Source organism: Phascolarctos cinereus, unplaced genomic scaffold, assembly GCF_003287225.1.
Source record: "Phascolarctos cinereus isolate Bilbo 61053 unplaced genomic scaffold, phaCin_HiC Scaffold_726;HRSCAF=1367, whole genome shotgun sequence".
NCBI classification, from domain to species: Eukaryota; Metazoa; Chordata; class Mammalia; order Diprotodontia; family Phascolarctidae; genus Phascolarctos; species Phascolarctos cinereus.
In genome coordinates this window covers 322,217,661-322,244,982 of record NW_027556098.1, presented here as the reverse complement: position 1 = coordinate 322,244,982, position 27,322 = coordinate 322,217,661, and the positions used below count along the sequence as shown (strand labels likewise).

The 27,322-nt window shown below is 39.8% G+C and overlaps 1 long non-coding RNA gene across 1 annotated transcript in view; it reads left to right on the top strand.

The window, feature by feature from the left end:
• The first annotated feature begins 1,231 nt into the window (after positions 1 to 1,231).
• The window catches only part of LOC110198127 (uncharacterized), a 241,806-nt gene continuing 215,715 nt past the window's right edge, over positions 1,232 to 27,322 (top strand). The window contains exon 1 of the long non-coding RNA XR_002321658.2: positions 1,232 to 1,281. This is a non-coding gene — a long non-coding RNA (uncharacterized LOC110198127). The remainder of the gene's footprint in view (positions 1,282 to 27,322) is intronic.

Below are 27,322 nucleotides of genomic sequence, written 5' to 3'. Positions count from 1 at the left end.
AAAAAATAGAAAGAGGGCAGGTTGTAGAGATTGAACTCCCAAAGAACTTTATCATATGATTCTGTAGGTAATAGGGAGCCCCTTGACCTGAGTATTTGAACATACCTGTGCTTTCTAGTAATGTCAGACTCAAAGAGAAATAGATTCCTGGAGCCATACATTAACCTATAAAATCACAAATCTGTTTTATATTGTATTTTTATTTAGTTGTTAAACATTTCCTAATTACATTTTAATCTGGTACTCAAGCTGGATGTTTGATAGCTCTACCTTAGACAAGTCACATTAGCAGCTGACTCAAGAGTGGAACAGCAGCTATGAATACTGACATGAACTTAGGCTCCATTAGGAGAAACATGGTATCTAGGATAGAGAGTTCTACTGTTTTGCCCTAGTCAAAGTACATCTGTAGTATTGTTGTTGTCTGATATCTAATAGTCGATATTGTATATTAATAATTATATAATATGTAACCTATATATTGTGTTACATATTCTATGTGTATAGAATACACACATATTAAGTGCTAAATTCAGGGTGCCATATTTTAGGAAGGATGCTAATAAACTAGAACATGTATAGCAGAAGGCAACCAACATGGTGGAGGAGGTGGGGTGGAGAAAGAAAACTATACTATATAATGGTTAAAAGAATTGGGGGTCTTTAGCCTGGAGAAGACAAAATTTTGAATCGGTATGATAGCTGTCTTCAAATATCAGAAGGGTTGTTTTGTGGAAGAGGGATTACCTTTGTTCTGTTGGCCCTAGAGAGCAGGTTCAGAACTAATGGATGAAGGTTGCCAAGAATCATATTTAGGTTTGAAATAAGGAGAAAAAGAAACTTCCTAATAATCAGAATTCTCCAAAAGATGAATGGACTGCTTCTAGAAGTAATAGATTTCTGGTCAGTGGATCCTTTCATTGAAGCTGAATGATCATTTTCCCAGGACAATTGAAGAGAAGATTCCTATTCAGATGAAGTGAAATTATGTGATTTTATGTGCTAAAAACCAAGATTCACTAATTATATTGGTTTTTTTATGTTTTTTGATGTTATATTGATATTTAGACAGTATGCTCCTTGAGGGCAGGTTTCATGCCCAATATCAGCTTTGTATCTACCCCAACACTAGGTACAATACTTTGCTTATCCACTGGTTTTTTTTGTTATTTCTGTGTTGTACTTCATTCTGAGACTCTCAAGAACTAAGTGTGGTTATCTTTCTTTTCTCAGATGTCAAAACTGAACATTGGATTGGAGAAGTGATCTATTCAACAAACAGTGAGTCCATTTTTCTCTCAGACAAAACCTGTAGTGGTCCAATCTCCTATTTCTGAATTTTTTCTAAGTGGCTGCCATTAGGCTTATGAAATAGAGTAAACTGCTTGTACTTTTTTTGTTTTTCACATCATATGGCGTCTTAAACTTTACAAAGCATTTTCCTCATTATGGTGCTGTATAAGTACCACTATGTCTGTTTTATAGATAAAGAAACCAAGGTTCAGTAGCAGCAAGGGAAATGGAACTCCAGTCTCCTGGTTGGTAATTCAGTGCTCCTTTCACTACATCATGGGACTTAGTATGAAGTCATTGTCTTTTACCATTTGAAAGGCAATCCTATAGTAAAAGGTTTGGATTTGCCCTGCTTGGCCTCAGAGGTCAATGGGTAGATGTTTCATGAAAACATATTTTGTCGTGATGTAATGAAAAACTTACAAAGCATGTTCTCAGTAAGTAGCAGATTCCCATTTTCTGGAAGTCTTAAGTCAAAGAGAGAGGGTCACCTGATAGAAATGTCATAGAGTGAATTCCAATGTAGCTATGGGTTTAACATGAACAAGATGATCTAAAGTCTCCTTCAATTCTGAGGTTCAATGATGATACACACATAAATATATACATGTGTGTATATATATATATGTGTATATATATATATGTGTATATATATATATATATATATATATATATATAGAGAGAGAGAGAGAGAGAGAGAGAGAGAGAGAGAGAGAGAGAGAGAGAAGAGAGAGGAGAGAGAGAGAGAAAGAGAGAATGAGAATTGGAAAGGACAATGAAGAACAATGGATATTATCTAGTCTAACACCCTTAGTATGTAAATGAGGAAACTGAGGCCAAGAAAGACTAAGTAACTTGCCCATCATCACAAGGTAGTAATTATAAAAACCCTGGTTTAAACTCAAGCTGTCTGACTCAAAACCCAGTGCCACTCATAGGTTTACAGATGGAAAAGATCTTAAAGGCATCAGATCCAGTCCCCTTATTTTACAGAAGAAGAAACAAAGGCCTAGGGGTATCTTCCCCACAGCCACACAGCTGGTAAGCATGTGACGTAGGATTAGAATGTAGGCTTTCCTGACTCCAAGTCAAGCATTCTGTTACATCCTATACTTCTTGTTCCATTACTCACCAGACACCCACACTCATTAATTGTTCTGTATGTGTATGTGTGTGTATATATATCTTTAAAATATTATTATATATTAGATAATATTATATTAATAAGTATATAATGCAATTTTATAGCTTAATAATTATATAGCATTGGTATACTACAGATAACATTACATAATAATAATTGCATAATATATTTTACAGATTAATAATTATATAGTATATTACTATGTGTTAGATAATATTATATATTAATAATTACATAATGTATTCTCTATGCAGCAATACTTAATACATTATACATTTGGTGGTATATGTTAATACTTGTATAATGTGTTTTATATATTATTATACGATACATTATATATTAGCCTGTGTTATATTAATAATCACATATTAATACATACACGTTAATAATTATATAGTATACTATATGACAGTTGATATTTATATTAATAATTATATAATATGGAACCTATATATTGTATTATATATTCTATGTGTATAGTATATATATGCCATTTATGTATATATCTATTTATACATAGATATATACACATATAGTATAGTAGCATATACTGTATTAACCAAGATATAGATGGTTCTTGAATATAGACTGACTATATCTGAAATGAGATTTTTTTAAAGAGGGGAGATAAACAAATAAATAAGTGAATGAATGAATAAATAAATAAATAAAAGCTAATTGGAAGAGGTGAGTATACAAAATTGTCATTTAAAATATACTCAGAGGATTGTAAAGCCTAAAACTGGGAGGTACCTTAGAGATCATCTGGTCTATCTCTCTCATTTTTAGAAATGAAGTCACCAAGGTGATACATGAGAATATCACAGACAGAATTTGAACCCAGATCTTTTGACTTCAAATTCAATGCAATTTTTATTATGGTGTTTTTTACATTTCTTTTAGGTCAAACCAATTTCTATTTTTTCTTATCATCACTGGTCTCTTCATTTCCATCACTTTCATTTTCATTCATTGTGTACTAAGATCACATATATACCATACAGGTCTGGGGGAGGGGGGGAGTGTGGCCTGTATTCAGGCCAAAACATTGGTTTGTGTGTCCATGTACAAACACGTGTATACTAGTCCCTGTGAGGTCCTTCATATATAGGAGTGAAGAAAATGGCATTTAAGGGCATAATTCTCCATATGGACTCAAAAGAGCTCTTAATCAACATCATTGAACTATGCAAGTGCAATGGCAGGCCCCCACCCTTTCATCTTAGCTTGTATTCCAAGAGTTCTTCCTTGCCCTTCTCATTGTTAGTAGATGAAAGCTGCCACTATTCATTCTGATCTTGAAAGGTTCCTCCTCTGGTCTCCCTCTGTCCCTTTCTCTGTTCCTCTCAACAGTTCTCAGGGCCGTGATCTGATCTCCTGCCTTGGCCTCAAACCCTTTCAAGAGTCACAAACTCTAGTTTCAGGTGGTCCCTAAACCAGACGATCCTGTTTCTTGCATTATCACAGCAGGTAACGTGAGGAAGGATCTTTGTTTGGATGGAATTCTGAGGAAACTAATACTTGGCTAGTTGCTTTCTGTAAGGGTCAGTGAGAGCTCCCAGGGTTCCGGATGGAGACTCTGTGTGTGTGTGTGGGGGGGGGGTGTTCACATGAGCTTCTTAAGTTCTCAACATTCAGAATCAGCTCTTCAAAATGTTTGACACTGATGGAAGCATACCTCTGGTGAAAGCTAATTCTTACAACAAATGGCATGCTATCCTTTGGGTCTCCTGGGGAGGTTAGGTTCCCAGGGCTATTATCTTTCGGGGAGGGAAGACAATTGCTCTTGTGAGTGAATTAAGCAACAAAGTTATCAGTCCACATTACAAGAATATACATGTAAACAAGTCACAGCTAATGCTTATGTAAGGCAGCTAGATAGCATGGTGGATGGAGTCTTACACTTGGAATCAGGGAAACCTGAGTTTAGATCCTGCCTCCAACACTTATTAGCCATATGACCCTGGATAAGGAACTTTGCCTCTCAGCCTCAGTTTCCTCTTCTTCTCCCGGTTTTGATTTTTTGCTCTGTGGAATTCTTCAGTGGTGAGTAAGGGGTATAGGGGCAGAGCAGATGCTCTCTTAGTTACTTTCAAACTCTAAAGAATCACATGATTCTAGATTTCTGTTATCCCCATTTCACAGATGGGAAAATCAAGACAGAAGGAGGGTGGGGTAACTTGAATATCGACAGTGTAGCAGTCCAAGTTTGCAGTGTAGCCTCCAAGAGACACCTAGTTCCTACCCCACCCCGGAGGATTAGCAGTCCTTTCTGCCCCAGGGCCTATCATATTGCTAAGCATAGCACTTTTTAAAAGATCCATGATTTATTTCCTCTATGTTTATACAGTTTAGACTACCGAGGATTGCAGTTGCTCTGGCATAAAAAATTCGTCTCCTAGTGGCCAGCTCTTTCTTGATGAGTCTCTTTGTGCTTAAACAGTACAGTCCTTAAAAGAAAGACATACGATGGCCTGATCTGTGATCCCCAGCTTTGTAGAATATTTCAGACCAATTGACACAGCCCCTAAAATCCAAGGTCACCTCCATAAGCACAATGGGGCATGTAATAAGGATGGAGGAGAGGATTTAGTAGAAGTTTTACATCCAGTAGGTGCTTAATAAATGAAGGAAGGGAGGGAAGGAAGGAGAAAAAGAAAGAGTAGGAAGGATGGAAGAAGAGTGTCTCAATTGGTGATGAGGAAATTTAGAAAGGTAGATGGCCTCAATGGTATGCTAATAAAATTAATATGAACAGAAGTACTTGTGAAAGATTGGCTTTACCACTGTAGAAGCTTTCTTTTCCCCAATGGCCATCTCATGGAGCATAATTCATTTCCCCCTATGATATGATAAATTATTCAGGAAATTGAGTGGTCATTTCTCATCAGTTTCCTTACAGTAAGCTAGAACGTTAAACTAGATTTCATCATAATAATGTTGTTCACTTGTTTTAGTCACATCCAGCTCTTCATGACCGGTCACCATTTGGGTTTTCTTTGCAGAGATAGTGGAGTAGTTTTCCTATTTCCTTCTCCAGCTCATTTTACAGATGAGAAAACTGACGCAAACAGGTACTTGCCCAGGGTCACACAACTAATAAGTGTCTGAGGCCAGATTTAATCTCGGGAAGATGAGACTTCCTGACTTGAGGTCTAGCGCTCTATCCACTGTGCCACCTAACTGCCCCATCATGATAGTGGCTAGCATTTATATACATAGTACTTCAAGATTTACAAAACACTTTCCCTATGTTATCTTATTTGATCCTCACAACAACCCTGGGAGATAGGTATCATTATCACAACCATTTTATAGATGTGGAAACTGAGTCAGAAAGAAGTTAAATGACTTGCGAAGGTTCACATAGTAAATATCTGGGGTAAGATTCACACTCAGTTCTTTCTGACTATGAGTCCAACATTGCTTCCTCAACCTTTACCTCTAGGAGAATTGCCTGCCTGATCTCGAGTGGGAATGCAGCAGTGGAAGGTCTTGGATGACAGTGAAGAAATTAATTTCTCATTGTCTTCCTTTAAGACCTCATCGACCAATTACTTGCTTCATCATATGGAGCTTAATCTTATGCAAGACAATGAAACAACACGTGATTTTCATCAGGGTAGAATAATTGACCCCTTCTGAGTTCAACCCAAAGGCAGCAAATTCATTTGTTTCATGTGAAAGGTTGGTGAACAAAGCTGAATTTTTCTCCCTTTTCTTCTTCTGTGTGTGTGTACATGTGTGTGTGTGTACACATGCGTGCATATGTGTTTTTAACTGGGAATGTACAGTCCTCTTGGATGTGTTCCATTTCATTTCTGGATTTTTGCTAGATTTCTGCTCCTAGCTCCAGGATGGGAATAGGTGTACCAAACCTGGCTATTTTTTTTTCCTTAATAACTGAGAGAATTTGGGATCTGAGTCTGCCAGTGACATTCGGTAAGGAGAAATAAGAATTAGGCACTATGTTAAAGGGAAAGAAAAAAACCAGGCATTTCAGCTGTGTAACCCTGAAGCAAATTCCTGAGCCTCAGTATCCTCATCTTTAAAATGGGGATAATGATATTTACATCACCCTCCCCGTGGGTTTTTGTCAGGTTAGCACTCTGAAATTCTTGGAGAGATCTCCAAATGAAAGTTATTATGATGATGATAACATGCAAGTCTCCCCTTGGAGTCATCAAGTTACCACAAAGGGAAAAGTGATAGCTTGAGAAATAAATAGCTAAAGACTGTTCTCTTACTTTTATTCGGTCAGACTCAAGAATTTTGCTTACAAAATGCCTTCATAGTGCCTTTGTGACACAGTGAACTCCTCTGCCAATAAATCACTGTCATCTGGGGCAGGTGTTGTCAGCGGTGGGGTGTTGGTGCACGGCCATTTTGCTGACTGTGCAGTCTTTTCAGGAGGATTTGTTTGTCCTCAGGTTATATAGACCCCTGAGTGTCCTGTCCATGTTATGAAATCCTAGATTCTTAGGATTTCCTAGTTGGAGGACACCTCCAAACCCTTTAGGAATAGGAATTGAGGGGAAGGTCACGAGTTCCCTGCCCTCATCCCGCTCCTTCACATGCATCCTATTCTAGGTCTCAGGCCATAAAACCAAAGCTAGGTTTGTTAACTTAGTGGCACAAGGGACAATTTCCTTTCCCCAAGTTGCCTGAGGGTCTCTATTTTACATTACAAATTGCATTATAATAACATCTTCTAAGATGGGGATGGGGCCCAAATGCTTCATCTGTTTATAATCAGTCTTAGGACCTCTGGCTCTCTCTCTGATTTACTCCTTTTCAGAGCCTCAGTAGAGACTGGATGCCCACTTCTAAGGTCTACAGTGAAGGACATTCAGGTAGGAGTATGGGATTGGTGACCCACAAGGGGTCCCTTCCACCTCAGAGATTTTAAGTTTTCTGTGAGTGGTTACTCTGGACAAATCACCATTGGCCCAGAGCTTAGGAAGAAGCAGGAAGCCTTGCAGCTACCCTCAGAGAGAAAGGAGACAGAACACACTGGAAAAGCTTTTGGGTTGGGGTTTATTATGGTATAAGAGATAAATAGCAATGTAATTGTAGGACAAAAGCTGTCACAAGGTAATCAGTGCAAAGTACTGAATGAGAGCTAGCCAGGAAATGTCTTGGGAACTTAAAGATCTCACCCTGCACCCTCATTTTACAGATGAGAGGATGAAGGCCCAGGCAAGGGAAGTGACTCACCTAAGGTCACCTAGCTGGTCAGTTAGTACTTGAACTCAGATCTCTTGACTACCTTTCCAGAACTCATCCTATATGATCTTCACACTAGCCCTAAAAGGAACATAGAGATGGAAATTGTATAGTCCCCAAGAACTTGTCTTGGGTCGTAAATCATAGAGCTTCTGATAGAAAAGGGAAAGGTCAATGGTAATGCTTGCCCAAGGCTATGCTGGCGCACATTTGATGCACATCTATGAATGAGATTCTGTATGTTAAGGACTTTGCAATGTAAGTTATTATTTTTATCATCATCACCGTCACTATACCATCGCCATCATCATCACCATCATCATCATCACCATCACCATCATCATCATCACCATCATCATCATCTTTCTTGACAGATAGTTGTCCACGTTTTCGAAATAGTTTTAAGACCTAAGAGTTTCCTTCAGCCTCATAGCAGTGCTACTTCTTGTCAGCAGCTTTACTGATTCTATAAGATAGTCTCACCATAATCAATCACTGGGAATTATAAAAACAAGCCACTTTCTCCTATGGGGTGCTATAGCCAGCTATTCCAGGTTTCTTTATAAGCAGTTGAATAATCTTTTGCCTATTTTTCTGAAAAGCTATTAAAAGTTGAGTGTGGTGTGTATGTGTGTGTGTTACATGATCATGACCATGTAGTACTGTAAAACAAGGAAGTAAGTAAAGAACTAGAGGACCCGAGTTTAAATTCCACTTCTGACTTGGTAAAGGATCTTCCAGCTCTTGATCTGTGATCCTGTGTATTTTTGTGTGCAAGTACTTAGATGTCTATCACAATCGAGTGATGGATTGGGGAGGAAGATATACTAGGAATGGAATTCCCCAACAAAAAAAATGATGCCAGTAACAATAGAAGAGCTAGCTTTTATAGAGTGTTATGAGGTTTTCAAAATTCTTGACATACATTATGTCATTTGATTCTCACAACAACCCTGCAAGTGAGGGGCTAGTATTATTCATATTTTAGATATGGAAAAACTGAGGCTGCAAGTATTCAGTATTCAAATTTAGGTCGTCTTGAGTCCAAGACCAGCTCTCTATTCTACTTCACCAGTTAGCTACCTCTAAAATAAGTTTATTCTAAAGGATCATTGGGTCATATATTTCCTCTTCTTAAAATAATCTCTCTGCTTTCTCAAAAATAAAAAGTCAAAGAATAGGTCTTCCAATCATCAAGCAACATAACAATAATTTATGTATAAAATCTTAAGGTTTTCCCATAACTCTTTAAAGTTTACAAATTGTGAGTACATGAGACAGGCAGTGTGCATGTTATCAGACCATTTTACAGATGCAGAAACTGTAACAGAGAGAGGCAGTGACTTGCCTCATGATCACTTAGCTGAGAACTGTCAGAGACAGAATTTAAACCCAGATTTCCTCTCTCCTAGGCCAGGACTCTACCACACTAGCTTAGTAGACAGAAGACTTCTGAGTTTCTGCTGTCAAAGTGTGAGGATTGCTCAAAGGTGAGGCTAAGTATTGACACGTACACACAGGGGGCTTATCCTCTGTCTGGTGGGCTGAAGATCTCCATCTCAGCCTGAGCAACTCCCAATAGTGGTGTCATTAATAAGTGGGATATCTATAAATAATTTAGTTCTCTTCCAGCTGACGGTACTAGAGCCCTTTGCCCTTCCTGCTATCCATCTCATTTAATAATAGCTTTTTTTTTTTTAAAGATGCTTTGCTTGTGCAGGACCCTTCGGAATCAACCACCATTTTGTCAGGGCTGGAGGATGGTACTGATACTGTAGCCGAATAATGGCCTCGTTACAGCTCATGATGAATGAGCCCGTTGTCCGTCCAGCTGGCTCATTGCCTACAGCTTTGCATAATCATTTGGGTACCAACTAAGTCTCAGTTATTATCTGTCATCTTCATCCTTCAAGGAAGATACATTTGGCAAACTGGCTATTTAGGGAACGTCAGTTACACCTACTAGAAAGAATGTGGGATGTAGAGTCAGGTTCAAATCCCACCACTGAAACTTAACTAGCTCTGTGAACATCGGCAAGTGCTTTTCTCTCGCTGGGCCTCGGTTTCCTCATCTGTGAGCTGGTGATAATAGTATCCATGATCCCTACCTCACAGTGTTTTGGTGAGGCTTAAAGGAAAAAATGGGTATAACGTGTTTTGAAAACTTTAAAGTGATTATATAAATACCATTTATCACTTTTAATACTTGAAGATAAAAGATCAGTTATGACAGTTCCTTTCTTCAAATCTCTCAAAGGTCCATGAGAAGAGGCCTTAGATCTTTTTGCATAAACCTGTCATTTTACAGGTGAGGAAACTGAGAAAGGAAGTGATTTGACTAAGGGATTGGAACCCAGGAATTATGACTAGGGCTCTTTCTAGTCCTCTATTCTTATTCTCCTTGTATTTCCCCACAAGTGCAAATCTTAATTTCTCTGTAGGTAGGCTCCATGAATTTCTCTAAGCTACCTATCACCATCCCTCAAAAAAAAAAGGCAGTTTTAGATGGACTGGTTTTGGGGTGACAGCCATATGGTCTGTCACTTGGCCTAGATTCAAAGTGTCTCCAGTTCATGGGCATCTTCCAGACTCTTTGCCATGTTGGGATAACCTTTGAGTACCCAGGCTTTTCCTCATCGAAAAGAGGTATCAGAGGAGGACTTTAGTGGAGAAAAGCCTTTTTGGGGGTCAAAAGGCAGTTAAAATTCTCTTATAAGTGCTAGTTAACTGAATGTAAAGCATACCCATCTGCTGGTATCTTAGGGTTATAGTTTCAGTTTGCCAGCCCTAGTCTTGTCGACTATCTATGTGCAGTATAACCAGTGGGTGTGATTTCACCATCCATTTTTTTTCTATATGTATGCCCTATCCCTGTGGTTAGATCACAATCTCCTGGAGGGCAGCAACTGTGTCATTGTTTATATTCCTATGTCCTGCACCAAATATAATGCCTTGAATATAGTAGGCATTTATTGAATTGAACTGAATACTTGGGCTTCCTGTGTGGGCAAAGGTATAAAAACCTTCCCTCCAAGATGATCTCCACTAAACCTTGAGCTAAGCCATATGCCGCACTAACACCTTACAGATGACTAAAATGTCATGGAGACTATTGCCAGATTGTCAGCTCCCTTCTCTACTATAGCATTCAAGGGTTTGGAGCTAAAAGGGACTCTTAAGATCACCTAGCCCATTCTCTCCATTTTACAGAATGTTCTTCATCTGAAGCTCACAAAGGTTAAGTGACTGGTCTAATCAATCAATCAACCATCAAACGTTTGCTGAGCACTTCAGTGTCCTCAGCAAAGTGTGTATCCTGCAAGTCAAATCACCACTACTACCTCCACCATCATCTCCCTTTAGACCCTGATAGGAAAACTCCATGACCCTGAATCTAAGAGCCTTGGGAATAGCAATGTCCCATTAACCACCAGACCTGCTTCCAGCCCCCATAGCCATCACTGATGGAAGAAATAATTGTGAAGGGGCCTACCTTCCTCATCATCACCAGCAACAACTGACAGCCAACTGCCACTAAAAAGCAGGTTGACAAAGGAGCCCTGAGAGTGGCAGTGTTCCCCCTCCCCAAGCCCAGAATTACCATTCCTGTTTCCAGCCCAACTCTTACAGCCATTCCTATAGAAAAGAGGCCTGTCATCCCCACTACCAACCAACCTCCACAAACAGGGCAAGTAAGCCAGCCTAGACTGAAGCAGCAGGGAAAGATCAAGAGGCATCATGGGCCAGGCATGTCAAACCACCACCATAACCTTGACCACCATCCCCCGTCAGACCCTGATGGGGCACCTCACAATCCTGAATCCAAGAACCCTGGGAATAATGACATTAAAGAAGAGGCATCATTGCCATCTGCTTTGCTGCTGCACCCTCAGGACCATGAGACAGTTCCCACTTGACCTACAGTTGGTTGTCTCTCCCCCCCTTAGAATGTGAGTTCCTTAAGAGTAGAGACTGTCCTTTTCTATTTGTATCTCAGCACTTAAGACTATGCTTTGCACATAGTGAGTAATTAATAAATGTTTTATTCATTTATTCATTCATTCATTCACTTCCTATGTTCTAGGCACTGTTCTAGGAAACGAGATAAAAGTTAAAACAGTCCCTGCCCACCGGGAGCTTACATTATATCCAGGGACATAACATGGATGCATATAAGCAGAGACAAAATATATAAAAAATAAATGCAAAATAATGTGCGGGATAGGAAGAGGCACTATTGGGTCACAGGATCAATGGAATCATGTGTCTCTAGCTTGAAAGGACCTCAGAGTCCAGCCAGTATAATCCCCTCTTTTTGCCTATGATCAAGCATGAGAGAAGTGATTTGCCCAGAGTCACACAGATAGTAAATCACTCTAACCGGGCTTTGATTAGTAAAGGACTCATGTCCTTGGAGCTTGAGCTGAGAGTTGAAGGGAGCTGGGCATTCTAAGAGGCAGAGATGAGGAGGGAGAGCATTCCAGGCCTGGAAGCCAGCTTATGCAATGACATGAAGGTAGGAGATGCAAAGTTATGTGCAAGGGATAGAAAGTAGACCAGCTTGACTGCAGGAAGGGGTGGGAGTACTTGTAATTGGCCTGGAAAGGGAGTCTGGAGACAGATTGTGAAGGGTTTTAAATGACAAATAAGGGAATGTATATTTTAACATAGAGGCAATGAGAAGCAACTGTCTTGAGCAGAGGGCGACAGGATCAGACTTGTATTTAAAGACTGCATCTGTGTGGAGAGGGGAGTAATTGGAGGCAGAGAGATTAGGAAGAAGCTATGGCAACTCTCCACGTGAAGGTGGTGCTGAAGGTAGTTGGGAATGGTTGTTCAGTCGTGTCCAGCTCTTCGTGACCCCATTTGGGGTTTCCTTGGTAGAGGTGCTGGAGTGGTGTGCCATTTCTTTCTCCAGCTTATTTTACAGATGAGGAAACTGAGGCAAACAAGGTGAAATGAATTGTCCAGGGACACACAGGAGTGAAGCAGGACTCAAAACCAGGCCATCTGACTCCAAATTAAGAGCTATTTCCACTCTATCCATGTAGAACTTGGCAACATTGGTGGGAAGAGTCAGACAGAGCATATCCACTTAGTTAGAAGAGTCAGCAGCTCTCTTCCCTCCCACCATCCCCCTGCCTCTCTTTCATCCTTCTTTGTCACTCAAGATGACATGCCACTATGCTATGTGCCACTATGCTATGTGGTTTTTTCCAGGCTGTTGAGTGATGCTATTCTTTGAAAATAATATAATGCCCTTTTTTGCAACAGAAATACTGCCTGCAGATGGGAAAACCTCTATTAACTGATGCTTTGGGGGAATGTGTTCTGATTAATGGAAATGTAGGCCTAACTGATGGGGTAGATAATGTAAATACTCTGTTAAGACTTTAACCCTTGTTCAGCATTCATTCAAAAACCTCATTCAAAAACAAAGTATACCCACCTTGTCTGTGCAGGGCCGTATGGTATTTGCAGGGAGTAAAAAGTACCTTTTTTTCTTCAAGAAATGATATTCCTTTTATTCCACAAAGAAAGGGAAAAGAGATAATGTGGTACAGTGGATAAAGTACTGGTCCTGGAGTCAGGAAAGTCTGAGTCCAAATTTATCCTTAGACACTCATTAGCTGTGTGAACTTGGGCAAGTCACCTAACCTCTTCATCTGTAAAATGGGGATGATAATGGCATCACCTATGTCCCTGAGTTGTTGTGAGAATCCAATGAGATAGTATTTGTAAAATGTTGTATGTAAAATGGCACATAGTAGGCATTATATAAATGCTAGCTATTTTGATGATGATGATGATGATGACTGACACAATGTTCCTGCCCTCAAGAACAGCACAGTCTAAGTCATCTACTCTAGTTAGCATCATTTAATTTTTGATGATTCAGGATCTCTGAGTTTTTTGGTATTTAATCTATCCTCTACTCAGTTGCCAAAATAATCTTCTTAAAGCATATGCATCTGGGTGGGGCAATGGCAGGAATGCTCGTCATGGAATCAGGATTCAAATCAAGCCTGTTAAACTTACTAGCTGTGTGACTGGGCATATCACTTACTACTTCCTATCACTCTATACTTCATCCCTTTATTTCCTAATCTATAAAATGAGGAAGTTGGAACGGATGGCCTCCAAGATCCCCCTTCCATCTCTAAAACTATGATTCTAAATCTGATGATATTCCCTCACCTTCTCAAAAGTATTTAGTAGATAAAGTTCGAATTTCCTGACCTTGTTTTTAAAGTCTTTCCAATCTGGGCCTAGCCAATCTCTCCAGACTTATTTCACATCACTCCACCTCATGCATCCTACATTCCAACCAAGATGTCCTAATTTGTTCCCAGAGTTTAGCATTCAATCTTTAGCATCCCTGCGTTGGTCGACCCTCTCCTGCTTTCCTTCCCTCCCTCTCCCTACCAGGTGATAGAATGTTCTATATAATCCATTGATACATTATTATAGAATCCTTTCTCTATTCCCCAGAACTGACAGCATGACTTTTCACAAATATAAGCCTGCATTTCTTGGCCTGTTCCCATCTCAAAATCTCCCAGCTAGGCTCCCAAACTTAGAATCTCAAATCTTGGAGGAGCCTTAGAAATCTGCTAGTGCAGCATCTTGCTGTACAGTTTAGGGAATCTCTGCTACAACATTTCCAACAAGGGCCTACTATGAGCAGGTCACTGGGCTATTTTCTAAGGTGGCTGTGGTATTGATAAGTGGCATCTAGCTTCAATAGGAATACCTCAAGGGATCAGCAACTCATCACCTCACATGACAGCCCATTCCATTGGCTGTATAGCTCTAGGTGAAAAATTCTTCCTATTAATATAGGGATAAAATCTCCTTCTACGTAACTTCTCCTCACTGGTCCTAGATCTTGTGTCTGGGGCCAAGCAGAGCAAGACTAATCATCCTTTATTCACTCAGCCAACAAACATTTTGTTTGTTTTTTACACACTGTATACATTGTACTGAGGGTCTTGCCAATATTTGAAGAGAGCTACTCTGTATCTCTTAAGTCTTCTCTTGGTCAAGGTAAACAGCTTCTGTCCATTTCAACATCCTGTTTGGTCTTTTCTAAGAATACCTCCAGGTTACCAATGTCCCTCCTAAAACTTATTAGGCCTATGTGGCATTAGCTCCCCAAGTTTATCTGAGAAGCTCTTCTATTTGGAGACAGAGCTGGAAATAGTCTCTGTAGGCACAAATCTCATGACCACCTTCTATTCTGCCTCAATACATTTCAACTTTTATAGAATTAAGGGATCTCTCATTCTCTCCCCACAGCTAAAAGGGATTCCTCCCTCTCTACAACTCTCACTTTTATTATTTTTGTTGACCCTCTCTTTTCTGTTTACAGTTACAGGATTTAGATTGTACAGGGAACTGTACAATCCTCTTCCATCCTTCTCATAGGAGGAAAGTGAGGAAGCTGAGGCCCAAAGAGGTTAAGTGATTTGCCCAAAGACACATGGTCATTAAGCATCTGAGCTAGGATTCGAACTCAGGGCTTTGGGGTCCAAAGCCCATGCTTTCCCTACTCTACCACACTGACTTCTAGTAAGTGTCAGAGTTAGAATTTGAACCCAGGTCTTCTTCTGATTCCAAACCCAGCTCCATGCTGATATCTCACAACTGGGTCATTTGTGTGTACCTTTCTCTCCTTTAGACAATAAGCTTCTTAAAGGGTGGGACTATGTCCCATTTCACCTTGCATCCTTAGTACTGATCATAGGGCTGTACACACAGTTGGCACTTAATAAGTGTGACTGAATTGCTTTGCATCCATAGACCTGTGGGCGAGGTGGGGGAAGAGTAGGCTTTAAGCTGTCACTGCTGCTCCATTTGGCATAGCAGCATGTGGAGAGATGAAATATATAGAAAGCTTTTAATGACACTTTGATATCTACGTGAAGTGTTCCAAAGCAGGCCCCCTCACTGTACGATTTCCTTGGAAGAAGAGGAGTGAAGGGCTCTCTGGTTATATTTCTGTAAACACTAATGATGTTCAGTCGAGTGATATTGAGGGTGTGAAAACTCTGTTCCCGAAGCCCTGCTCCAGCTCAGCCAGACAACTTGGGTCTGTCCTACTCCTCCCATAGTGGCCTGCCTCCTTGGTCATAATGAATGATATCCCCTGAATCTAGAATGCTTCCTTCCATTTCTGCCTGTGAAAATCATACCCATTTTCCATGGCCCCAGCTCAAAGGTTACTTCCTACTGGAAGCCTTCCCCATTCCCCCTGCTGGAAATGAACTCTCCCTCATGGGTGCTATCATAGAATTTAGTTGATACCACTCACATACTTTTTGTATTCAGTCTTCATTCACTATACAAGAATGAAGTTATAGGGAAATCATGTGGCATCAGGGGTGGGGGTGAGGGGTTTGGGGAGAAGCACAGTCATTGGAGTCAGAGGATCTGGCTTCAAATCCTGTCTCCCACTGTCACCTATTCCCCTGGGTCTCAATTTCCTCATCTGTAAAATTAGGGAGTTAGACTAGATGATTTCTGAGGTCCCTTCCATTTTCAAATCTGTGGTCCTATGGACCCTAGTGAATATTATCCAGTTATTTTGGATTTACTCTTTATGTCCCTTTCAAGACTGTAAACTTCTTGATGGTTAAAACCCAGTTGTTCATTTTGTTACAATGGATTGAGCCCTGGATGCAGAATCAGAGGGACTGGGTTCAAATTCTAGCTCCGTCACTTCTTCTCTGTGTGACCTTGGCAAAGCCCCTTAACTCTCTGGGACTCAGATTCCCCTTTTCTTTGAAGTGAGGGTGTTGGACTGGATGACCTCAAAGGTCTCTTCCATCTCAGAATTTATGATCCTATGATCTCTAGCATGAGGTTTTCATCGTTAAATGAGACGCCATCCTGCAAGAATCGGAAAAGGGCAGGATCCAGAGTCAAAAAGCCTAGATTAAAGTCCCCTCATTTATACTTGCTGTCCTTGCAACCTTGGATAAGTCACTTAAAACTCTCAGCTTCGGTTTCCTAATCTGGAAGATGGGGAGAAATGACCCTTCAGCTATCTGCTTCACAGGGTTGTGAAAAAGTATTTTGTAAGCCTGAGAGGGCTATTGAAACATCAGCTCCTGTGGGCTGGATGGAACAACGGTAGCAGTGTACTGAGTCCAGAGACCCCAGGTTCCAGGCCAAGGATTCCCAACCTGTTTGCTCCCATTGTTCAGGTTTCTGCTGCCTCCAAGGAAATGATAAACCTATACAGATAGATTGTTCCTTCCAGAACCTTTTTCTTCTGTAGCAGATAATAGACTGGCCTCCCTACCACCAGGCAGCAAGGCCAGTGTTTATGATGTTCTCTCCAGTGGAATCCATCCTTGTCCTGTTAACAATTCACAGAGCTCCACATATTAATAAACTGGCAGCAAGGTTAACACAACTTGGAGTCTTTGTTTTAGAATTAACTTTTTCACTCATGTAATGATAAGGAACACTCATTCTTAGGGCACAGGGGAAATAGTGTCCCATGTATGTCCCACAATATGGCCAGGCTGAGATGGGAATAATGATTATGTCTAAGAGTCCAGTATCTGTGAACCTTAGTTTCTTCATCTGTAAAATGGGGATGATAATAATAGTACCTTCCCCACAGAGTTGTTTGCAGGGTTGAAATGAGATACTATCTATAAAGTGCTGGGTAGAGCTATTTACATATTAACTGTCATCATCACCATCATCATTATCATCTTCATCGTCATAGAAGTGTCTGTGACATATTTGAGACTAGGAAGCTTGTGATTATGGTTACTGTCAGACCTGAAGTCGGCTAGGAGTCAATTATAATTCAACACTAACTTTCTGAGTGTATGTGTAAATTTTGGCAATAGTAATCATAGCTGGCTTGTATATGGTGTTTTACAGCTTACTAAGTGTTTTCATTATAACAACCATATGAAGTAGACATGTCAAGTGATATTATCTAAGTTTCACAAATGAGGATGTTGAGGCACAGAATGCTTAAATTCTTTGCCATTGTTATATGGCTAGTAAGTAGTAAAGCCAGAACTCATTCTAGGATTTTTTGGGTCTATGTTATTCTCTTTTCTATATACAATCACAGAGATAGTGATAAGGGGTGTTAGAGTTAGAAGAGAGCCTAGAAATCTAATCCAACTTAATTTCACTGGTGAGGGAACTAAGGCTAGGAGAAGTTATGTGACTCCCCCAATGGCATTAAAGTCTTTGGTGATGAAAGCAGAGCTAGAAGTCCAGGTATCCTTGACTCCTAGGGGTTCAGCACATTTTTCAATGCCTCATGCTTGACTTCAGTGTTCTAACATTCTGTGTTCTACACCCAGTCCCTCTCTCACATGCTGATCTGTGCTTTAGCCCTCTGTGTTCCAATCTTAGCTGTGATGCGATGAGTTCTGTAAGCAGTTTAGGCTGGCATGGTGTGGCTAGCTGGTGGAAAGGCATTTAACCCCAACATATTTAGCACTTTGATGAGGGTCAGTGTCCTCTAGAGATTCAAGAAAGCAGTATTTCATCTGGATGCTAGAAAGCAGCTTAACCACCCAGTATGCCTTAATCCTGATTAAGAAAGTCCTCGACACTACTCTTGTGCCATTGATTCCAATTTTGCTGAAAAGCTTTGATTATGACCTTATGATGAATGGAAATGAGCCCGAAGGGAAAAAAATCACAAAGCATCCCAGAATGTTTGAGCTAAAAGAGAGCTTGAAGTGTTGAATGTTACAACATGCAAAGTTGAATGTTAGAGCTAAAAGGGACCTTATTAAATGCGATCTAGTTCCACCACCTCATTTCCCAAAGATAAAACTAAGGGAGAAAAGGGAAGTGATTTGTCCAAGGTCAAAAATAAGTGTTATAGCTAGAACTTGAACCCAGGTCTCCTAATGCTACCATAATTTGTTGTTTTTTTCTTCTAAGTGAGACATCCAGAGTTGACTTGACTTGGGATATATGAAGTAAAATTGTAATCTCCTTTCTTCGGGTTCTGCTTAACTCACTGCTTCAGTTCTTACCAATTTGACTCAGTTCTCCATAGATTTGAACAATGAGGCCTTTATCAGAGAAACTTGGTGTAATTTTTTTTCCTGGTTTTTTCTACTTCTCTTCTAATTTTGGTTGCATTGATTTTGTTTGTGCAAAAACTTGTTAAGTTAATATCAAAATTATCCATTTTACATTTTCAATGCTCTCTATTGTTTGGTCCTAAATTCTTCATAGATCTAACAAGTAAACTATTCCATGGTCCCCCTGTTTGCTTATGGTATCACTTTTTAATGTCTAAATCACACTGCATTAGTTCATACAAGGCTTCCTAAGTCTCTCTGAAACTGTCCCTTTCATCATTTCTTATAGCAATCTCATACCACCATTAGCCTGGCATGACTAGCTCATTTCTTTTTCTGGATGAAGGACTTGGGGCTGTTGCTTATGCATAAAAAGGTCATCAAGATGTTTTACTTAGAAGTTGATGATGCAGAGATGTGTCACAATGAGTCTTGTGGAGAGGAGCCCATGGTGAAGAGTGCTATGGGAAAGGCTACAAGGGCCAGACAGAAGGAGTCCCATCTGCTGAAAGTATGAGATGTCAAATGATGAATCCCCTCAGGTTAGGGTGAGTGGGTGGAGTGGGGAATCTATCCATAATAGGACAGATTTTTGAGTCATGTTTGGGGTCACTGCTGATCCAGGCTCACTCAGCTAGATTTTTGGGGCTAATAAGCCACTTTCCTCCTCTAGCCTAGCCCTAAGTTTGGGGATTTCTCATCCATGGGGGTAAAATCAGTAATTCTCAAATTTCTTGTGATAATGGGAGTCTGTTTTGGAATTATGTTGATTTCACTTGTTCTTGCATCATAGCCTTTTCTGGATATGCTAATCACCTCCTGCAAATCTCCCATGTAACAAGGAAAAACAATAATGCAAAACCAGCTGACACAGTGACCATAATTGAAAATGTATACAACATCCCCCTTTTATTACTCCCTCTCTAGTGAATGAGGTGAGTTTCCTGAGGTACCACATCACACCTATCAGATTGGCTAACATGACAAAACAGGAAAGTGATAAATGTTGGAGAAGAAAATTGGAACACTAATGCATTGTTGGTGGAGTTGTGAACTGATCCAACCATTTTGGAGAGCAATTTGGAACTATGCCCAAAGGGCTGTAAAAATATGCATACCTTTTGACCCAGCAATAGCACTTCTAGGGCTGTGTCCCAAAGAGATCATAGAAGTGGGGAAAGAACCCATGTATAAAAATATTTATAGCAACTCTTTCTGTGTTGGCAATGAAAATTGAGGGGATGTCCATCACTTGGGGAATGGCTGAACAAGTTGTGATATATGAATGTAATGGAATACTGTTGTGCTATAAGAAATGTATAGGCAGGCTTCAAAAAAACCTGGAAAGAGTTGTATGGATTGATGCTGAGTGAAGTAAGCAGAACCAGGAAAACACTGTACACAGTAACAGCCACACTGTATGATGACTAACTTTGATAGATTTAGCTCTTCTCAGCAATGCAAGAATCTAAGACATCTCCAAAAGACTCATGATGGAAAATGCTATCCACATCCAGAGGAAGAACTATGGAGTTTGAATGCAGATCAGAGCATACTATTTGCTCTTTTTTATTTCTTCTGTTTTTTTTCTTCTTTCTTGTGGTTCCTCCTATTGCACTAATGTAAAAATATGTTTAATGGGAATGTATATAGAGAGCCTATATCAGATTGCATTCTGTCTTGGGGAGGGAGGTGGGGAAGGAGGGAGAGAAAATTTAAAACTCAAAAGCTTATGGAAGTGAATGTTGAAAACTAAAAATTAATTAATTAATTAAAAATAAAGAAAAAAAGGAGTTTCTTCTTCAACTTCTCTTGGGGCCAAGATTGATCATTTCAGAAGCTTTCATTTTCTAGTGGAATCTTTGTGTTAAAATCTTAAATCTCACCTATCAGCACCAAGTAAAACTTTATGATATCATATGGATCTTTTCTGAAAAATATAAACATACTTATTACAAACCATATTGGATGAATGGGTCTCAGACCCAAATACAGTGGCAAGGAACAAAAAGCATAAATAGGGAAACCTAATGCAGAAAGTGATAGAGCAGTGTTTGGTGAATTGTGTTGGTAAGTCCTTGTGCCCTGCTCACTCTTCTTTGTCCAGAAACTCAGTATGGATCGGGAACTCCTCTACTTGAATTTCACTCTGATTTTTTCAATCTTACATTTCCAAATCATTTTTATTTTTATTCTAATGATGTTATAAACCATTTTGTGATAAGGATATAGTTAGGAGCCATCAATAAGGGATATGTGTGTGTGTATGTGTATACACACACACACATTTTTATATATATATATACATATATATATATATATATATATGTACTATGTGTATATGTGTGTGTATTCCTCAATAAGGATACACATATGTATGTATGTATTTCAGAACAATATTGAGTGCAACTCATCTTGTAAGTTGCTTCACAAAAATTTTTACTTTCCATATCACTCACTGAAACCATAATTGCTTGTTTTATGTTTTGTTTTGTTTTATGATGGGAGGGGGAACAGGAATTGTTTTTGTTCATCCCATGTTTACTTTTTAAAAAAATTAAAGAGCTTTGTTTTCCATTTCTCTGTGCCTTGTTTCTATATTCCTTTTGACCATTCTTTATTTTATTCTTCATTTAACAAGCATTTTTTCTCATCTTCCTACTCATCTCCAATTTAAAAGAATAAAAGAAAAACAAAATTTTTGAAACAAATAATCATATTAAAGCAAACAAATTTCCATGTTGGGCATGTCCAAAATGTATGTGTGTCTCATTCTGCATCACGCCTTTGTCAAGAGGTGGGTGGGTAGCATGCCTCATCATCATGAAATATCTGAAATAGTGATGGGTTATTGTACTGATCAGAGTCTCTAAGTCTTTCAAAGTTGATTGTCTTTATAATGTTATTATATAAATTGTTCTCTTGTTTCTGCTGCCTTCATTCTGTATCAATTCATACAAGTCTTCCCACATTTCTTTTGAACCCTTCCTTTTTGTTATTACTTACAACACATTATTCCATTACATTTGTTACATGGATATACATTCATATACTATCATTTGTTCAACCATTATTTTGGTTTGAGTTCTTTACCTCCATGAAAGAGCTGCTATCAATATTTTTGTACAAATGAGCCCTTTTCCTTCCTTTTTGATCTCTTTGGCTTAAAGGTCTAATAGAGGTCTCATTGGGTCAAAGGGTATACACAGTTGAAATGATTTTTTAAAAGCTGTTTACCTAACCACCCTTCAAGTATGTACCTGGAACACTGAAGGGAAAATGCGCACCAGAAGGGAATACTGTCAAGTCAGCCTCACTTTTCTGTTTAGGATTTAGCTCTCAGATCAGCTACAGGTGTATGCTTTATTGGCAGAATCTTGATTTAGTTATTCTCCTTCTGCTTTCTTGTCACATCAGACTGCCTAGTTTTATCCAGTTCTGATGCATAATGTCTATAGTTTTTCTTTTAAAGAATATAAATGGGCACTGATGATTTTGAATTAATATAGAATCCACTAAGCCAAACTGCCAATTATAAATGCATGCAATCTAAAGGGTTCTTGCCATTGCAGTCTCTCTGTTCCTTCAAAGTCCAGTTCTGCTTGCTTCTTCCTCCAGAAACATTCCTTGACTTCCAGATGAAAGTCAATAAGTCAATCAAAAAGCATTTATCAAGTGCTTACTGTATGCCAGACACTGTGTTAAATAAATACTAGGATTATACAGAAAGGGAAAAACACTGTCCTTGCCCTCAATGAGCTCATGTTCTAAGATGGGAGATGCCATATAAGTACAGGTGTGTGTGTGTGTGTAAGTGTAAGAGGGATGCAGAAACGATTGAATGTGACCTCTCCCAGACTACTCACCTAGACTCATCCTTTGGCTCACCATCTGTATACTTGCTCTCCTCATTAGACTTACTTTTTTTTTTTAGGAACAAGGTTTATGTCATCTCCATCTTTGACTGTCCATCAGTGAACACAGGCCATAGAATCATAACCTCACAGATTTAGAGCTGGGATGGACCTTAAAAGCCATTGACTCCAACTCCCTCATTTTATATATGAGGAAACTGAGGCACAGAGAGGTTAGGTGACTTACCTAGGGACATATAGCTTGTGAATGTCTGAGACAGAACTCAAATTCAAGTCTTCCTGACTGCAAGTCCAGTATTCTCTCCTTTGCATCCCTTCTGTTGAGCCCTTAGTAGACATTTTGTGAATTCGTATAAAACCATAACAGCTAGATTTTCTTGATTAGGGGCCTCCTGAACTGATGCTCCCTAAACCACTTTCCCTTTTCTGCTACAAGTAAGTTGTATGTTTAGAGAATGTAGCCCTGTGTTTTTGTATGTACCCATTACAGGTAGCTAAGTGGTGCAGTGGATAGAGCGCCAGGCCTGGAGTCAAGAAGACTCCCCTTCCTGAGTTCAAATGTGGCCTGTGACACTTACTAGCTGTGTGACCCTGGGCAAGTCACTTAACCCTGGTTGCCTCAGTTTCCTCAACTGTAAAATGAGCTGGAGAAGGAAATGGCAAACCACTCCAGTATCTCTGCCAAGAAAACCCTGGATGCGGTCGAATATAACTGAATAACAACAACAATTATTTCTCTGGATTTATTCGTAATGTCTGTTTGTTTCTGTGCACGTGCAAATCCCATTTATCACCTTCACAACAATCCTAGCTTCCACTGATGCTTCCTAGAGATAGCAGAGTCACTGTGTTAGAGCCCCCATCACCCAGAACCCTCTGCTCTTTCAAAGTTAGTGTCTCTGAGCAAGCTCTGTTCCTCTTGGTTTGCTAATGGATTCTTTTTGTTCTTTGTGAAAATTAATTCAGGAAGCAAACTTGGTGTACTAGGAAGAGCACAGCTCAGGGAAGGAGAGTAAGGTTGGAGTCACCTATCTGATGTATGACTGTGGGCAAGTCACTTTCCCTGCTCTGAGCTCATTACCTGCCTTTTACCAGTTTTTGGCAGAATGGATCATCAAAATGGAGCTGACTGCAATAGGCGATGAAAGTCAAAAGCTCTTTGTAAGCAATAGAACAGTTTTAAATTATTAATTATTGTTATTATTCAAGTGGCTTAGAAGGGGACTTATAGGGAATGGTCTAGACAAGCATTCATCAAACAAGGGTAGGAAGAAGTAAATCTTTGTGTTCCCCTTCGACTCTGGAATTCTCAGGGCCCTACATTTACAGTTAGACAAGATCTTAGAGATCATTTAGTCCAACCTTTTCATTTTACAATTAAGGAAACTGAGGCCCAGAGAAGTAAGATGAATTGTCCAAGGTTCCATAGCCAGTAAATGCCAGAGTCAGGATTAGAACCCAGGCCTTCTAACTCTAAATTTAGCCATCTGTCCCACTGCACCACACTGATTCTAAGATCAGATCAAGTGAAGGGTATAAAGAAATCTGGTAAATTGTACAGTACTTTATACATACACACATATACATATTTATGAGGTGATAAGGAGCTTTTTTTAAAGGTAGCTGATTTCATCAGTATAAGGATCTCTAGGCGAGGAGCTTAATTCGCCGATGCAGATCAGCTGCACTGCTAAAGTCCTGGCTGTGAGAATTTTCTGGGGCAGTGAGAAACTTGCCCAGAGTCACTCAGTCAATTATGACAGAGGTAGGTTTTGAATCCAGGTTTCTGCTTCAGAGGCCAGCTCTTTATCCGCTATATAAAGTTGCCTCTTTTTTTTTTTGGCTAGGCATTTGGGTTAAGTGACTTGCCCAGGGTCACACAGCTAGTAAGTGTTATGTGTCTGAAGCTGGATTTGAACTCAGGTCCTCCTGAATCCAGGGCTGGTGCTCTATCCACTGCACCACCTAGCTGCCCCTAAAGTTGCCTCTCAATGAGTATTTAAACTCCAATATTAGGAGGAAATAGACTCCAATATTATTTTTAATGTGATTAAAAATAAATGGAAGTTTGATAAGCAATGACTGTTCACTTTCTTAAGGTTGGGGATAGAACTCTCCTCAAAATCTAAGGTGAGATTTTCACTGGCCAGCTTCCAAAACTAGCATTATAGATTTTAGAGCTGGAAGGGTCGTCTAGCCCAACCCCCTCATTTTACAGGTAACAAAACTGAAGCTCAGAGTCACATAGGTAGCCAGGATTTGAACCAGGTCTTCCAACTTCAGATCACAGATACATCACTGTTATTTAATGGCGAGTCTCTTAAAGAATTCTACAATAATAATACCTCACATTTCTGTAATACTTTCCTCACAGCAACCTTATCAAGTATGAAAGTTATTATGTCCATTTGACAGAAGAAGAAACAGGCTCACAGAGAAAAAGTAATTTGCCTGAGATCATTTTTAGTGGTAGAGATAAGTTTCAAATTCAGATCTCCTGATTCCAGGTCCAGTATTCTTTCCATGACACCACACTGTTCATTCAACATTTCTTTGGGTTTTTTTCTTTCCTTCCTTCATTTCTTCCTCCCTTCCTCCCTTCCTCCCTTCCTTCCTTCCTTCCTTCCTTCCTTACTTCCTTCCTTCCTTCCTTCCTTCCTTCCCTCCCTCCTTCCTTCCTTCCTTCCCTCCTTCCTTCCTTCCTTCCTTCCCTTTCCTTCTCTTCCCTTCCTCCTTCCCTTTCCCCTCCTGCTCTCTTTCCTCTTCTTTTCCCCTTCTCTTCTCCTTTCCTCTTCTCTTTCCCTTGTCCTTCTCCTCCTCCCTCCCCTTTCCCTTTCCACTGTCCTTCCCCTTCTTCTTTCCTCCCTTCTTCCTTTCCACCCTCCGTTTCTCCCTCCCTTCCTCCCTTCCTTCAACACATATTGATTAAATGCCTAAAGTGTACATAGCACCTTGATGGAGCTGTCTCCCCCATGTTACCTGCTTTGATCCAGGACTGTCTTCTGTAGTGAGTGATGACTGTTGTAGGTGCTTAATAGATGTTTGTTGAATGACTAAATGGCTACCATATTTTCCATAACAATTCTGGGGAGGTTATATAACTGTCACGACATTCAAGCCTTATGGACTCTCCGTGTTTTTCACTGGCTGCCTGGAAACTGGAAGCCAATGCTATTTTAGATGTAGCAGTTCACTGACACAGCAGTGTCTGGATCTGGTGGTTCTGGGTATGAAATCAGCTCTATATTGTCATGTGGTTTGTTATACCCAGTCTAGCCTTTGAGCTGAGTAGCATTCTAAGAATAAGGAAAATATTCCTGATAAGGAGTGCTATCTAGAAATGGGATGGGCTTCCCTTTCTATCACCACGGATCTTCTGGCAGAGGTGGATGACCACTTACTGGGTATGGCTCCAGCCTACCCTTCTAGCTCCATTCTACGTCACTGCTCCTTCCGTACTCTTACTATTTTTACATCCAATCCTTCATCTCCTCTCTCAGTGATTTTACACTGGCTTCCCCAGCCTCAAAGACTGGAATAAACCCCCTGCTCCCCTCTGCTTCTTAAAATCCCTAGTTTCCTACAAAGCTCAGTTCAGTCACCACTTTCTACATGAAGCCTTTCCTGTTCCCCCAAGTTACTAGTGATCCCCATGACCTTTATTCTATATATGCATGTATTTGAATATGTCATCTCTCTTGATAAAATTATACCCTTGAAGGCAAGATGTTTCTTTTTTGTGTTTGATTCTCAGCACTTAGCACAGTGCCTAGCACACAGTAGGTACTTAATAAGTGCTTGTTGACTTACTGATTGAGGGATTCTTGGTTAAATTAGTTTTGAACAGTGACCCAGATAGTCTTGTAGGTCCTGTGATTCTATTATTATAATATATTCCGACCTCATTCTGAAAGCTTGTGTGACAACTTTCAGCCAGATAGTTTAACATCCTGATGGAACTGGTCTGGCCTCTACTGGAAGCAGCATCACCTCTGTGATATCCTTAACCAATGATCATTGACACATTGTTTCAAGATTTACAGTGAGGGATAACCTATTCATTCCCAAAGTTTTCCATTTTACTTTGGGGTGGTAAAATTGTCTAGAATTTTTTCCCTTATTTTGAACCCAAATCCACCTCTTTGTAACTCATTTTACCTCTGAGGCCAAGCAGGCTTAGTCTATCAATAACCCTTAAGATACTTGAAAATGGCTATTCACTCTCTAGTAATTCCTCTCATCTCTGGACTAGACATTTGCAGTCCCTTCAGCTGGCATGGTCACCACTCCTCTGACCATTCTGGTCACCCCTTTCTCACCATATTTCAAACTGATCAATGCCCTACTTAAAAATGAGCACAATACTCAAGTGTGGCTGGCCAGAGAATAGTATAATGAGGACAGCCACTGCTCTGACTCTGGCTCTTATGCCTCACTCAGTGCAGCCTTAAATCATGTTCGCTTTTTTTTTTTTCAGAAGCTGTTATGTCACATTGTTAGCTCTGTAAACTTTCAGTCCACTAAAACCCTTAAGACCTGAGCTGCAGTGCCAGCTCTACAATTTACTAGCCCTGTGACCTTGGGCAACTCACTTTACCTCAGTTCACTCACATGTAAAATAGGGATAATTATGCCTTGCAATACCTGCCTTAAAAGGTTTGAAGATAAAATGTGATAATATAAATAAAGCACTCTTTACCCACAAA